This window comes from Rattus rattus, chromosome 15 (assembly GCF_011064425.1).
Source record: "Rattus rattus isolate New Zealand chromosome 15, Rrattus_CSIRO_v1, whole genome shotgun sequence".
NCBI lineage: Eukaryota > Metazoa > Chordata > Mammalia > Rodentia > Muridae > Rattus > Rattus rattus.
In genome coordinates this window covers 25,663,107-25,679,380 of record NC_046168.1, presented here as the reverse complement: position 1 = coordinate 25,679,380, position 16,274 = coordinate 25,663,107, and the positions used below count along the sequence as shown (strand labels likewise).

General features: G+C 37.6%; 1 pseudogene; it reads right to left on the bottom strand.

Annotated features, from left to right (window-relative positions):
• Nucleotides 1-2,594: 2,594 nt before the first annotated feature.
• Nucleotides 2,595-9,649, bottom strand: LOC116884947 (annotated as a pseudogene).
• Between the last annotated feature and the right edge of the window lie 6,625 nt (nucleotides 9,650-16,274).

Below are 16,274 nucleotides of genomic sequence, written 5' to 3'. Positions count from 1 at the left end.
ACCCAGGCATTCCCCTTCATTGGGACATTGAACTTTCACAGGACCAAGGACCTACCCTCCCATTGATACCCAACAAGGCCATCCTCTGCTACATATGCAGCTGGAAACATGGGTCCATATCTATTTTTTTTTGGTTAGCGGTTTAGTTCCTTGGAGATCTTGGGGGTCTGGTTAGTTGGTATTGTTCTTTTTATGGAGTACAAAACCCTTCAGCTCCTTCAGTCTTTCTCTAACTCCTTTGGGGTTCCTTTGCTCAGTCTGATAGTTAGCTTCAAACATCCTCATCTGTATCAGTAAGGCTCTGTCAGAGACTCCAAGGAGACATCCATATCAGGCTCCTGTCAGAAAGCACGTGTTGGAATCAGCAGTAGTATCTGTATTTGGTGTCTGTATATGGGATGAATCCCAGGTGGGGCAGTCTCTGGATGGCCTTTCCTTCAGTCTCTGCTCCACACTCTGTCTCCATATTTCCTTTAGACAGGAGCAAGTCTTGGTTTTAAAATTTGGAGATGAGGGGGTGGCCACATGTGCCAACCAAGGGCTTTTGTAGAACCTCTGGGCATGGTCTCTACAGGTTCTCCTTCTCCTTTGTTGGGCAGTTCAACTAATATCATCCCTCTTGGGTCCTGGGAGCCTCTTGTTTTCCTGGCATCTCGGACTTGCCAGTGGCTACCCCCAGTTCCCCACTCCCCATTGTTACACACCTCTGTTCAAATTACTGACCCTCTGCATACTCCCAGTCTCCTCCTATTTCTGATCCTACCCCCTTTTCTCCCCTCCCCCTCCTTGCTTCCTCCAGAAATCCTCCCATCCTCTACTTCCATTGAGCATTTTTGTTCATTCTTTTTTTTTATCGTGTCAAGCCAGGAGAGGAAGAGAGGAAGAGAGGAAGAGAGGAGAAGAGAGGAGAGAGAGAGAGAGAGAGAGAGAGAGAGAGAGAGTTTTTGTTCATTCTTTAAAAAAGGACTGAAGCATCCACATTTTAGTCTTCCTTCATCTTGAGCTGCATATGGTCTATGAAGTGTATCTTGAGTATTCTGAGCTTTTGGGTTAATATACACTTATCAGTGAATGCATGTGTGTTCTTTTGTGATGGGTTACCTCACTCACAATGGTATTTTCTAGTTTTGTCCATTTGCCAAAGAATTTAATGAAGTCATTGTTTTTAATAGCTGCGTAGCACCTCATTGTGTAAATGTACCATATTTTCTGTATCCATTCCTCTGTAGAAGGACATTCTTTCCAGTTTCTGGCTGTATAAGTAAGGTTTCTATGATCATAGTGGAGCATTTGTTCTTATTATATATTGAAGCATCTTTTGGGTATAGACCGAGGAGTGGTATAGCATGGTCCTCAGGTAGTCCTATGTCCAATTTTCTGAGAAACTCCCAGACTGATTTCCAGAGTGATTTTACCAGGTTACAATGTTACCAAAAATGGAGGAGTATACCTCTTTCCCCACATCTTGCCAGTTTTTGATCTTAGCAATTCTGCTGGTGTGATGTAGAATCTCAGACTTGTTTTCATTTGCATTTCCCTGATGACTAAGGATGTTGAATATTTGTTTAGGTGCTACTCTGCCATTCATTATTCCTCAGTTGAGAATTCTATTTCTGTACCCCATTTTTGATAGGGTTATTTAGTTCTATGGAGTCAATCTTTCTGAGTTTTTGCATATATTGGATATTAGCCCTCTATCAGATGTAGGATTGATAAAGATCTTTTCCCAATCTGTTGGTTGCCATTTTGTCCTGATGACAGTGTCCTTTCTTTGCCTTACAGCTTTGCCATTTTATGAGGCCACATTTGCTGATTCTTGATCTTAGAATATAAGTCATCGGTGTTCTGTTCAGGAAAAATTTCCCTCTGTCCATGTGTTCAAGGCTCTTCCCTACTTTCTCTTCTATTAGTTTCAGTGAATCTGGTTTTATGTGGAGGTCCTTTATTCCCTTGGACTTGAGTTTTGTATAGTAAGACAAGAATGGATCAATTCACATCCTTCTCCATACAGAACCACAAATTAGACCAGCAATATTTGTTGAAAATGCTTTCTTGTTTTTACTGGATAGTTTTAGCTCCTTTGTCAAAGATCAAGTGACCATAGGTGTGTGGGTTCTTCAATTCTAGTCCATTTATATACCTGTCTGTCTCTGTACCAATACCATGCAGTTTTTTTTTTTTTTTTTTTTATCACTATTGCTCTGTAATACAGCTTGAGGTCAGGGATGCTGATTCCCCAAGAAGTATTTTATTGTTGAAAATTATGTTTGCTCTCCTGGGTATTTTGTTATTCCAAATGAATTTGAAAATTCTCTTTGAATTTGAGTTGGAATTTTGATGGAGATTGCATTGAATCTGTTGATTGCTTTTGGCACGCTGACTGTTTTTACTATATTAATCCTGCCAATCCATAAGCATGAGATCTTTCCACCTTCCAACATTTTCTTTGATTTCTTTCTTCAGAGACTTGAAGTTCACTTGCTTGGTTAGAGTCACATCAAGTTATTTTATATTATTTGTTACTATTATGTAGGGTGTCATTTCCCCGTTTTTTTTTTAAACATATGAAGCTGTTTAATTAGGTTGTTGGCAATTTACAACACCAGTTTGTGAGGATGTATCATGTTTGTTTGGGAGAACTGACATCTTAGGTAGGCCTGGAGCTGGAGAACAGCTTTAATCTTTGCCAAAATCTGGGAGTCCAAGGTTTTCTGATCACCCTTTTGTGCTCTGTAATCTTGTCTTTCTCCTACTCCGTGTCAAAGACCCCGCCTTCCTGAAGCCTAGGCTTACACCGCTGCTTCTTCTTGAAGTAAGCATCAGTCAGAGGTTTGAGGATTTTAAGCTCACTAATAATGACTTCTGTAGAGGTGGCAATGACAAACTTCTTGTGTGTTTTGCCCAGAGGAGAGGTTCAGTCACAAGTAGAAAGTCACAGCATAGCTGCTTCAGGAAAACCACTCTCTTGCCCCTGGGGTGCTCAGTGAGGATGATGAGGACAGTCCCTGGAGTAATGCAGGAGCTCAGCCTTCTCATGTGCTGACTGAAGGTTTTTTCAATGGCGCAGCAGCTTCCGAGGCACAACTCCAGAAGGATAATACCTAGGCATTTTTCGAAGCTACACCACCCAGTGCCACACCTTTTGGCCCCACCAACAGTTTTTGTGACAGTAGCAAGGACCTTCTCCTTTTGCTTCTCCTTATCAACTTTGCTCTTGACAGCTGAGTATTTCCTTTTGTTCAGGCCATTTCTGGAGTACATAGAAGATCAGGAGTACTTGCCAATTCCTCTAACCAGGACAGGATTTTGGCTGCAATGGGGTTTCCCTTTCTTGGGCCTTTTAACCTTGGAGTTACACTTTTTGGCTGCACTAAGCAGTCCAGGCACTGGAGCAGTATCACCACCATTTTTCTTGGCTACAAAATTCTTCTTTGTATCAGACTTCTTTTCACCAGAGAGCTTACAAGACAGGAAAGAGAATTAAGGCAGCCCAATAATTACTTTTTATAGTTTTTATTGGATAGTTTGTCTATTTACATCAAATGTTATCCCCTTTGCTGGTTCCCCTCTCCCTTACCCCGTCCCCCCCCCTTTTTTTTTTCTATGAGGATGCTCCCCCTCCCACCCTCCTACTCCCAACCTCAACACACAGGACCAAGGGCTTCTCATCCTATCAATGCCAGATACTGATTTCTTTGCTACATATGCAATTGGAAACATGAATCCCACCATGTGTACACTTTAGTTGGTGGTTTAGTCCCTGGGAGGGACTGCAGGGGTCTGGTTGGTTGATATTGTTGTTCTCCCTATGCGGTTGCAAACAACTTCACCTCCTTCAGTTCTTTCAATAATTCCTTCATTGAGATCTTGCTTTATCAGTAAGGCTCAGGCAGAGCCTCTCAGGAAACATAGATATCAGGCTCCTGTCAGTAAGCACTTCCTGGCATAAGCAATAGTGACTGGGTTTAGTGGCTGCATATGAGATAGATCCCCAGGTTGGGCAGTCTTTGAATGGCCTTTCCTTCACTCTCTGGTCTACTTTTATTTCCTACTGTGCATATTTTGTCCCCCCTTCTAAGAAGGACTGAAGCATCCACGTTTTGGTATTCCTTACTCTTGAGCTTCATATGATCTGTGAATTGTATCTTGGGCTGATGTCGACTTAATCAGTGAGTGCATACCACATGTGTTCTTTTGTGACTAGGTTACCTTACTCAGAATAATATTTTTAGTTCTGTCCATTTGCCAAAGAATTTAGAGAAGTCATTTTTAATAGCTGAGTGGTACTCCATTGTGTAAATGTATCACATTTTCTGTATCCATTTCTCTGTTGAAGCTGTTCTTTCCAGCTTCTGCCTAATAAATAAGGTTGCTATGAACATACTGCAGCATATGTCCTTGTTATATTTTGAAGCAACTTTTGGGTATATGCCCAGTAGTGGTACAGCTGGGTCCTCACATAATAATATATCCAGTTTTCTGAGGGGCCACCAGACTGATTCCAGACTGATTGTATCAGCTTGCAATCTCACTAGCAATGGAGGAGTTTTCTTTCTCCACATCCGCAGCATCATCTGCTGTCACCTGAGATTTTGGTCTTAGACATTCTGATTGGTGTGAGGTAGACTCTTGAGTAGAGGAAGGCTACTGATTTCTTAGAGTTAATTTTATATCTAGCTAGACACATTGCTGAAGCTGTTTAACAGGTTTGGGGCCACTTAAGTATACTATCATATCATCTGCAATAGTGATATTTTGTTTGACTTCTTTCCTTTCAATTTATATCTCTTTGACTTGTTTTTGTTGTCTAATTGACTTTGAGTACTATATTGAATAGGTAGAGAGAGTGGGCAACCTTGTCTAGTACCTGATTTTAGTGGGATTGCTTCCAGTTTTTCTCCATTTAGTTTGATGTTGACTACTGGTTTATTGTATATTGGTTTTATTATGTTTAAGTTTCGACTTTGAATTCCGGATCTCTCCAAGACTTTTAGCATGAAGGAATGTTAAATTTTATCAAGTGGTTTCTTAGCATCTAATGAGATGATGTATTTTTCCTGAGTTTATTTATATAGTAGATTACACAGTATTTAGAAGAATAGTAGCTCTAAAATAGTTATATTAGATTCAGAAATGACTTTAAATCTGGGTCATTTAATTAAGGTTTTGGGAAACATGAAAAAAAAGACAAGATTATAAACACTAGAGCTGAAAGAAAACTCCAATGAAATAATAAAGAAAAAATGTAAAAGAAACAGAAAATTAAAATGTGATTATTAATAATGACTGTCAGTGACTCACCATGATCTAAGCTGACAAATATGATAAAAAAAACTCAACTATATCAAAGCTAAAAATATGGCCATTGCATTTCACTTCTAAGAAAAGAATACAACCACTACCAAGTAAAATTTACATTTGGAGTATACAGAGATGGTCACCATATTGAATTCAGTTCATTACTTGTTATTCATACAAATAAAATTTAAATATATGAATTTAACAAAAGATTAAATATTTTCTAATAAATACAATGTACCTATATGATAAAACAACAACTGAGAAATAACAGAAGGAAATATTTCCAAATGATTATAAACATATGAAAAATCTATATCTAAGCTTGGGAAGAGGAATCAATGTTAAGGTTACTTGCTGTGATTGTAGAGGACTGGGACTCCAATGACAGCACCCACATTGGCAGCTCACAATTGCCTATACCTTTTGTTTTCAATTTAGGAGAACTGGGGGTCCTTTCTAGCCAACACAGGCATATGATTGTATGTGCTGCACATAAAGGAAAACCACAGAGACACATAATTAAAACAAATCAACAAGTATTAACAATTACATGTTTAGTATAAAATTAAATGACTAAATTATTGACATTCATACCTAAAATAATATTCACAATCTTTTTTGAAACATTTATTCAACACTGTACTGCAACTGCAAATAGAGATTTAAGAGACAAAGATGGAGAGGAGAAAGGAGATAGAGAGACAGAGAAACAGAGACAGAGAAACAGACAGAATCAGAATCAGAGAGGTTCACTAAACTTCTATAATCAGACCAGACTGGGCATGATGGCACATACTTTCTTACCTGGTGGGAAAGACAAAGGTTTTCTGGTTCTATCCAAGCCTGTACCACTTAGTGAGATTCAAAAATAAAGCTACCCTGCTGCAGTAGATGGTTTTAAATATGTGTGTGCACTATGTGTGTGCACTGGCAGCACATAGTGGGCTGATTTGTTTTGAAAACTGAATTCATGATGTGTGTGTGTGTGTGTGTGTGTGTGTGTGTGTGTGGAAAGTAGTGAGAGAGATAGTGAGAGAACTGGAAGGGAAGTAATGGGGATGGATGTTATCAAAATGCATCATAGGCATACAGGCATACATTACATTTTCAAGCAAATGAAAATTAAGTTGTAAAACAAATAAGCAAATAAACATATTAGTAAGTTTCCTGTATTAAACACAGCATGATATTACCTAGTGATAATTCAAAGGAGAATGGGAGTGACATATTTTAATTAGTTTATTTCTTCACTTTATATGCTGATTACATCCTTCCTCCCTTATTCACTTCCAGTTCCACCCTCCCAACCCCTGTTCTGTTATTCTCCTCTGCCCTCAGAGAAGATGACCCCCTGGGTATCAACACATACTGGCAAATTAAATCACATCTGATGAAGCTTCTATTCTTCCACTGAGGTCAGACAAGGCAGTATTGCTAGGAGAAAGAGATCCAAAGACAAGAAATAGAGTAAGGGTCACAGCCAACACTTCAATTGTGAGACGACCCACATGAAGACCAAGTTGCCTATCTGCTACAAATTTGTGGGCCAAAGTCTGACCCTCTGCATGCTCTTCTGTTTGTAGGTGTGTCTCTGTGACCCCCCCCCCGGTTGGCTCTGTAGGTCTTCTTATGGTGTCCTTGAGCTTTCCGGCTCCTTCAAGGGAGAAATATTGTTTAACTAATAATTTTACTAATAAACATTAAAATGTCATAAAACAAGGAAGAATAAACCCAAGGGGAATTTTAAGACAATAAGAACATTCTTAAGAAAGAAAAAAAGAGTTATTTCCAGCTTCTGGCTATTGCAAGTAAGGTGGCTATGGACATAGTAGAGCATGGGTCGTTGTTGTATGTTGGAGGATCTTTTGGGTATATGCCTAGGAGTGGTATAGCTAGGTCCTCAGGTAGAAATATGTCCAATTATCTGAGGAACTATCAGACTGATTTCCAGAGTGGTTATACCAGCTTGCTATCTGACCAACAATGGAGAAGAGTTCCTCTTTCACCACCGCTTTGCCAGAATCTGTTGTGAATTTCTTATCTTAGCCATTCTGAGTGGTGTGCTGTGTAACTTCAGAATTTGTTGATTTGCATTTACCTGATGACTAATGATGGTGAATATTTCTTTAAGTGCCTCTCAGCTATTAAAGATTCCATAGTTGAGAATCCTTTGCTTATCTCTCTACACAAATTTTAATAGGGTTATTTGGTTCTCTGGAGTCTAACTTCTTGAATTCTTTGTATATTTTGAAAGTTACTTTCTATTGAACGTGGGGCTGGTAAAGATCTTTTCCCAATCTGTTCATTTCCCTTTTGTCCTATTAACAGTGTCCTTTGCCTTACTGAAGCTTTGCAGTTTTATGAGATCTATTTGTCAATTCTTGATCTTAGAGCATAAGCCATTGGTATTCTCTTCAGGAAATTTTGCTCTCTGCAAATATGTTTGAGGTTCTTCCCCAAATTTTCTTCTGGTAGTTTCGGTGTTTCTGGTTTTATGTGTAGGTCCTTGATTCCATTGTACTTAATCCTTCTAAAAAGAGATAAGAATGTGTCAATTTGCACTCTTCACACATGGACCACCAGTTGAACCAGCACCATTTGCTGAAAATGCTGTCTTTTTTTCCCACTGGATGGCTTTGGCTTCTTTGTCTAAGATCAAGTGACCATAGAAATACGGGATTATTTCTGGGTCTTCAATTCTGGTACACTCATCTACATGCCTGTCTCTGTACCAACACCATGCAATTTTTATCACTATTTCTCTGTAGTTTAGCTTGAGGTCAGGGATGGGCCCCCAGAGCTCCCAAGGTCTAAACGACCAACCAAGGAGTACCTATGGGGAAGAACCATGGTTCCAGCTGGATTTGTAGCAGATGATTACCTTAGTGACATCAGTAGGAGGGGAGCCACAGGGAATCCTGCAGAGGCTCAATGACACAGGGTAGGGGAATGCTAGCAGGCTGAGGCATGATTGGGTGGGTGGGTGAATAAGCACCCTCATAAAGGCTGGGAAGGGGGCAAGGGATACGGGGTTTGTGGAAGGGAAACTGGAAAGAGGGATATATTTGAAATGTAAATAAATAAAATAAAATAAATGTAAATAAATGAAATAAAAAGAAAGAAAAAAGGTAGAACACATTCTTTGGTAGATGAAAAATTAACTTGCCACAAATTTTGTATGGGATAGTTCAATATCTTTAATAATTTCCATTATTAGTTCACACCTAAAATGCTAATCAATAGCTCACATAATGTAATTGAAATGCATTAAATAACCTTGGGTTTACTGTAGCATAGCTCAAACCATAACTAAATATTTTTTTCTAAATAGAACAAACATATAAACTGCTTCCTATTATGACCAGATTTTAGCTTGTCATCACTAGGAGATAATTGAACTATATGGAGGAGTAAGGAAATACTTTCCTGAAATATTCTTGCACAAGAAGTAAATTTTTTCTCCAATTACATCTGCAAAATTTCAGATGTTTATGTAGTCCATATGTTGTATTGATATAAATTTATAAAGTGTTAATTCTAAAATCATTTTCAAAAAATATTTTGTGCAAATTAAACTCAGTTTAAAATATATTTAGTAAATCAAAAACTTGTTATATTTTTTAATAGAAATGTATTCATACACTCACTCAAATGAATATGATAAATGTTCCCCAAATTGTCAGACACTATGACTATGCCATAGAGCATATTAGAATATGCAAAATTTTCATCAAATACCACGACAAAAATCTTAGTTCTACTAAAACTACACACACACACACACACACACACACACAGGGGCAAATGCACATGCTTGCGTGCCTATGAACTTGCTCATATGAACACATACCGAAGAATGAAATGAAAAACAGTTTTTAAGAAAAATTGGTTTCTTTTATTTGCATATTTTCATTTATATTTCAGTATCTAAGTTTTTTGAGTTAAATCTGATTTGGATCTTCTAACATATCAAAAATACTGGACTATGTAATACATGCATGGAATTTTTTGTAAAACAGTAGGAAATTCAATTGCCATACTTATTGTTTTACACAGTGGCTAGATGACACTGTGCCCTATGATATGACCAATTTCACAATTTTTATGTTTGTTTATCCCTTTTAGCCCATGACCCACCAGAGGTAGTGAAAAAGAAAAGTTACAGGGGAAGTGGGCCTGTTTAGAAATGATTCTTTGGACCAATTCCTATCTGTGTTGACTGGATATTGGCAGTTCAGTTTACATGCCAGCAGCGGCAGCTCAATTCATGCCCAAGCACTTTAGGAATATAGCGGCAGTCCAGCTGGGCAGAGTCGAGATAGGAAACAGGAATCAGCAGTGGTGGCATGGCCTAGCAGAGACAGCCAGGCCATGGCCTCTGCACAACTCAGTAGGAGGGACCCAGAGTGACACAAGAAAAGTTCTCAGCTGTGCCTCTCTCAGAGAAGTGGAGATCAGCAAAGACATGAGACCAACAAGCATTGTACAGCAAGCTACACAAGCCAAGCTCAGCTTGTCACTGTCTTTTGAGCCCTTTTAAATACTCTCTACAAGCATCACGTGTCCTCCCTGGGTCTTGCCTCAGCTCATGAGTCGGTCTCAGCTGACATCACTTTGCCAATCAGCTTGAGGCTAAGCAAGTGGCCAGAAGCTAAGAACACCACCAGATTTTTTGGTTTGTTTGTTTTGTTCTTTTTTCTCTATGGGGTCTGGAGAAAGTATCAAAGTGAGGCAATACAATACATGCTTGTCCTTAGGGAAGAAACCTTCATCCCATGTGCTTTCACTTGCTTGCTTTAGCAGAACATCATTGCTCACATGGCAGCCTCAGTGAAGCGTTCCTTCACAGTCAGCCTTAGCTTTTCACCTGTGTCCACTTCAGGAAATCACTCGTTCAGAAGTTTGCCCCATCAAAACACTACCCAACACAACTGACTTTCCAAAGAACCCTGAAGTTCCCACTTCTATCACTAACTGTACACTCTTAGTTAAAAACTCAAGATTCTATGAAAAGTGAGCTTTTAGATCACTCTACGAAACAGTGTAGAGATGTGTCTCATGCCACTTTATTCCTGAAAATGATTCTATGGAATAAGCAGTTTTTCAGCCAAAACAACAAAGTTCAACTTTTCTATTTTCTTCTTGTCTTTTCTCTTTATTCCTTTCTTTCTTTCTTTCTTTCTTTCTTTTTTGTATCACCTGGACAAGGGTTCACTAAACATGTCTTATTATCAAAAAATATGGAACATGCTTTATGCCTCTAAAAACAAGCCTTATGCCACTTCTAGAGCACATTTTTGTTCTAGAATTCCTGAATTAAGGGACCAGTAATTGTAGACAATATATGATAGCCAAGTGTATGATATGAAAACTTTGAGTGAAACAAGAATTTAAGAAACAAAAGTCATACACAGCCCTCTTTCCCTAAGTTTTCATTACATTGAAAACTTCCTGACAAAGGTAACTTTAGGGAGAAAAGCTTTACTTGGGTTACAGTTTTAGAGGGATGTAGTCCAGTGTTGCAAGAGCAAGGAAGCAGGCAGGAAAATCATGTTGACACAAGCAGGAGGCTGGGAAAATATATTGTATCCATACTGAAGCTGAGTTTATGCAGGAAGTCAAGACAGGCTATTAAAAAAGCCTATACCTAAGGGTCACTTTCTCCACCCAGTGTTTAACTTCTAAAGGTTCTATGCACCCCCAGCTAGGAACCTAGTGTTCAAACATTTGTATATGTAAGGGACCTTTCACATTCAAATCACAAAACAAGCTTCACTCATTCAACCTCTCCTGACATATTAGGATACACTATCCAAGGAGATCATTCAAAGTGGAATCTGCAAATAAAACGAAATGTCAATTGCTTGGTATGGCATGGATACATGTTACAAATACAAGATCATTTCAGGAAGAACACTATTAAATCACCACTGCCAAATACTACTACCAAAGACACAATAACAGCTCTACCTATAATCATATTTATTACATATCCCTATCTACTTTATATGCATTCACCATCTTGACATTTATCTTAAGAGTTTATGCTAATCAACTCATAACATAAAGTCATTCTAGAATTAAAATTAACAAACCACAAGGCATTGGCTTACAGAAAACCGTACAATGATAATGTAGAGGCAATTAATGGCTCTAGTATTGTTCATTTGTTGCTGTGGAAACCCTGCTCCTCTACAGAGCTATTAGTAAACAGCCTATTAGGGTTTCTGCCAAAAGCAGAGTCAGCCTTGGCAAATGTGTCATAAATGCAAAGTGGTATTATTGCCATCATGATATGCAATTCCTGCACATATTAGCACTATTTTTAATTTTTAATAAACTTTGTTTTAGGAACAAACATGTCAACTTCTAGTACAGAGACAGCAATATGGGCATATGTTGGTACTAGGGACCCACACATTATAGATCTGCTTTACAATGCAAATGCCTTAAATTAGCATACATAGTAAGATAATTTTTGTTTAAATTAATATGCAAATGTTTAAAATTAATACATTTATTTCAACATTTATTTTTGTTTGAGGCAGTATTTAAATGTGTAATCCTTGGATTCCTAGAATTTGGTATAAAGACTAGGTTTTTGAAACCTGCCTTCTCCTGTCTCAGTTGCTTGAAGTACAAACGTGTACCAACACATCCACGGACAACTTCTTAGCTTAAAAGAAACACTTGATATCATTTTAGATTTTCAAAATTAATAAAAATATATTGTTTGGAGGTTCAATAAATTACTTTTTAATTTATAGTAAAAGTTACTATAACCCATCATATATTAGTTTGAACAAAAACAACAAAAAAGAAGTAGAACTCTTTATAACTATGCACAACACCTTGGTTACATTTGATTACAGTAGCCAGAACAAATGTGTGAGAGTTTATCCTTTCATAAAAATATTTAGGTAAGTGCTCTGTTTATACATTAGATATTTTTTACAATTACCTTGCAGCAAAGAGACACAAGTTTCTTAATGACAGAGTTGTATTACTGTCCTTATATTATGTACTCTGAAGATGGTAGTGTAGTTATTATATGTAGTTTACATAGTCTTCTACAAGCTTACTTTAAGTGATATTTTGTATGTGTATGTGTGTGTGCATGTACTTGTGTGTGTGTGTGTGTGTGAATTTATGGTATGAACTTTTAATTCTAGCATCGTCTTGAATAAACAACCTAAGATTTTAAAAAGCCACAGGAGAAAATGGTGAAATACAGAGATATATTAAATAAGAGATACTTGAAATTCTTCCAGCACATTAACAAAATACTTTTTAAATATTATATTGTTTTATATATGTTTCTTCCAATTCTTTCCATGTACCTTACTTCCTGCTTCTGGATACTGTTTTTGTATTTCAAATTGACTCATTTCCTTTCATTTTTATTCTTTAATTATGGGTGTGCACCTAATTATAAAAATGTAGGTGCCTCAGTCCATTTAGTGTTACTTGTATGTAGATGATTTTAGGACTAGCCCTTTTTTATTGGATCAGAGCCTTCTGGCTACCTAGTTCCTGGTATAAATCATGTAGGACTTAATGGCTAGAGAGTTTGGATAAAGCAAGAAAAGGACCATTGTTTGTCTTTCTTTTTTAAGTAAATATATTTTATGAAGGGGAGAAACTTGTTTAACATGAATAACATATAATAACAAGCTGTATAGTGCAAAAAATTTTAAAGCAATAGAAGTTGTTTTCCTTTATTGTGTATTTATTTTTACCACGATTGTCTGTAGTTTTATAACAACTGAGATGAGAATAGATTCGCACAAGAACATCATCACAAACACAAGAGTTGTGCATTGAATTCCTACTTGTCAGCTGTGAGAACTTTAGGTAACAGAACTTCTGTTCCATTATAACCTTCTGGGATCACCATCTGTACGTCCTCACATGCTGCTGTTCACACCAGAAATGCCATTTTGTGTGTCCCACATGAAAATATGTACTGCCAGGGAAACGTGTTTCGACAACAATGTGTTTAGAAATAAACACAGATTATGGCTATAATATGCAACCTCAAATGATAACATACCTTTTAAAGCATTTTGGGACATTATATGTATAACTATAAACTGATGAATTCTTCAGAATTCATGTCTTTTATAAAATGACATGTAGAAGTTTCAAATAACTAAATTAAATGTAGTGGGAAGCCTGACATGGACTTTTGTAGCCTTGATGGTTTTAAGAAACATAAGTTATAGATCTAGTAAATTGTTAACTCATTTTGGAATTTAAATAAGAGAATTACTTGTTGTATAATTACATACTCCATTTTCCTCTCATCTAAGTAGCCACTCAATCATTCATCTAAATAGGCCTTTTAGAATTTACCTTAACTCAAGTGTTTTTAATTTGAAAAAAAAATACTCATTATATCTTTAGAATACTCATTATATCTTTGGTTTTTTTAACATCACTTAGTAACCAAGATTTTTTTCTAATATCCTTTTTAAATAAAATATTTTATTTACATTTCAAATATTATCCGCTTTCTCAGTTTCCCCTCATCAAAGCCCCTACCCTACACCCTCCCCCTTCTTCCTCAAGGATGCCCCACCCACCCACCCACCCACCCACTCCTAACTCACCACCTATGCATTGCCCTAAACTGGGGAATCAAGCCTGATGAAGATAGGACCAATGACCTCTCCTCCCATTAGTGCCAAATAAAGCCATATTCTGCTACATATGCAGCTGGAGTCATGAGTCCCTCCATGTGTACTCTTTGGTTAGTGTTTTAGTTCCTGGTAGCTTTGGGAGGGTCCAGTTACTTGATATTGTTGTTCTTCCTATGGGGTTGCAAATCCCTCAGAACCTTCAGTCCTTTCTCTAACTCCTCCATTGGGGTTCCTGTGCTCAGTACAATGGTTGGCTGTGAGCATCCTCATGTGTGTCAGTAAGGCTGTGGCAGAGCCTCTCAGGAGACATCCATATCACACTCCTGTCAATAAGCACTTTTTGGCATTCTCAATAGTGTATGGGTTTGGTCTCTGTATATGGGACAGATCCCCAGGTGGGACAGTCTCTGGATGGCCTTTCTTTCAGTCTCTGCTCCAGTCTTTGTCATTGTCTTTCCTTTAACAGGAGCAATTCTGGGTTACAAATTTGGAGATGAGTGGGTGGCCCCATGTCCAACTCTGTACTTGATAACTTGATCAAAATAAAAATAAAGAAATTAAAGACATTTTATAATTTAAGGAAAATGAAGGCACAACATACCCAAACTTATAGGACACAATGAAAGCAGTGCTAAGAGGAAAACTCATAGCTCTAAGTACCTCCAAAAAGAAACAGGAGAAAGTATACACTAGGAGCATAATCGCACATCTGAAAGCTCTAGAACAAAAAGAAAGAAAGACACCCAAGAGAAGTAGACAGCAGGAAATAACCAAACTCAGGGCTGAAATCAACAAAGTAGAAACAAAAAGAACTATACAAAGAATCAACAAAGTCAGAAGCTGGTTCTTTGAGACCATCAGCAAGATAGATAAACCCTTAGCCAGACATCATAGGCTACAAAAACATTATCCAATTAACAAAATCAAAAATGAAAAGGGAGACATAACAACAGAAACAAAGGTAATTTGAAAAATCATCAGATCCTACTACAAAAGCCTATACTCAACAAAACTGGAAAATCTAGATGAAATGGAAATTTTTCTAGACTCAGGTGTATTTTGTACTTTGTCTTCTATCCGATGTATTGTATCTGGATGTTTGTTGTGATCTTTGGTTCACTTGGACTTGAATTTTTTTCCAGGCTGATAGATATGGATCCATTTGCATTCTTCTGCATGCAGACATTCAGATAGACCAGCACCATCTAATGGTATATAATTTAGTTTGGGCTTTTTTGTCAAATCCAGTGTCTGTATGTATGTGGTTTAGTTCAGGGTTTTTGATTGTATTCCATTGATGATCCTTTATATTTCTATAGCAAGATACAGCCCTGGGTGCAGTAGTGGAAAAATATTATGAGGTAACAAGTTGCTCTGTGATTTAATATAGACCATTTCCACAAGGGGAAATGCATACTTGCTGCTATAAAACTGACAAAGAATCCATGGGAGCTAATAGGCTTCAGAAGTATACCTACGGCCATTATTTTGCAATAATATGGTATAAAACTGGCCTCTAAATTTATATCTTAGACTTCATCAGAGAAGGTGTGTGTGTGTGTGTGTGTGTGTGTGTACAGGGGACAGCAATTAATACAGAAACTTACAATTGGCCATATAAAGATGGCATGCCAGCTACAAATGGAACATTTACAACACATTATAACATGTCCCTTCTCCAAGGCTCAGGAACCATCATGGAATTAGGATGGAAACATTGTAAGTAACAGAAGATAGAACCAGAAGAAAAAATGTCTTCTGTACATAACTGGACTGCTGCATTTGTGAACACTCAGCATCTCTAGACCTGCACAAGATTCATAAAACCAATGTTCTAGCACAGATGGAACAGCTATTCTAGCTCATGGAACCCCTCTGACTCCTCATGGACAGCCCATGGCTGCTAGTGGATGTGAAGCCAGTTTTTCTTAAGGGCATGCCCCTTGTTTGGTTGCCCTCATATCTGCTAGCAACTTCACATCTGTATGGGCAGCACAAATCAGACTCAGTGGTTTTATTTTTTTTAAAGTTGACATGAAGATCTGGGAGGTAGTTATTGGACATTAAGAAATGAATATGATCAAAATACTTTGTATGTATGCATGTATGAAATTCTCGAAGAATCAATACCATTACATTTATAAAAAAATAATAAACTGAACAGACTATTTTAAGTGAAAGTGACAGAAAAGCTTTACCCAGAAGCTATGAAAAAGTTGCCAGCAACTTAAAAGCACCACTGTTGTGGCTTGAGATATGGGGCAGTAGGGTACTCATTAGGGTGGAGCCTCCCCTTCTCTGAGGAATGAAGGAATGGGGGAAATGGGAAGG